The following is a 257-nucleotide window of genomic DNA, read 5'->3' on the forward strand; positions in this document are numbered from 1 at the left end:
AGCGACGCCGAGGGACGAGAAGCAGCGCGACGAACCAAACAGGGAACCGGGCGAGGACCGTGCCCACACCTCAGCCACGCGTGCCAGGGTTGACGTTTGTACCATCTGAGGCCGCGGGATCAGTTGAGGCCCACCCAGTCGCACGTCCTGCGAAGGAACCAAGCAGTACTTGCCCACCTCAGCCACGCACGCCCAACGGTTTAGAAGTTTGGACCGATGAAGGCCGCGGGATCGGTTGAGGCTTACCTGGTGTAGCC

This window comes from Narcine bancroftii, unplaced genomic scaffold, assembly GCF_036971445.1.
Source record: "Narcine bancroftii isolate sNarBan1 unplaced genomic scaffold, sNarBan1.hap1 Scaffold_286, whole genome shotgun sequence".
NCBI lineage: Eukaryota > Metazoa > Chordata > Chondrichthyes > Torpediniformes > Narcinidae > Narcine > Narcine bancroftii.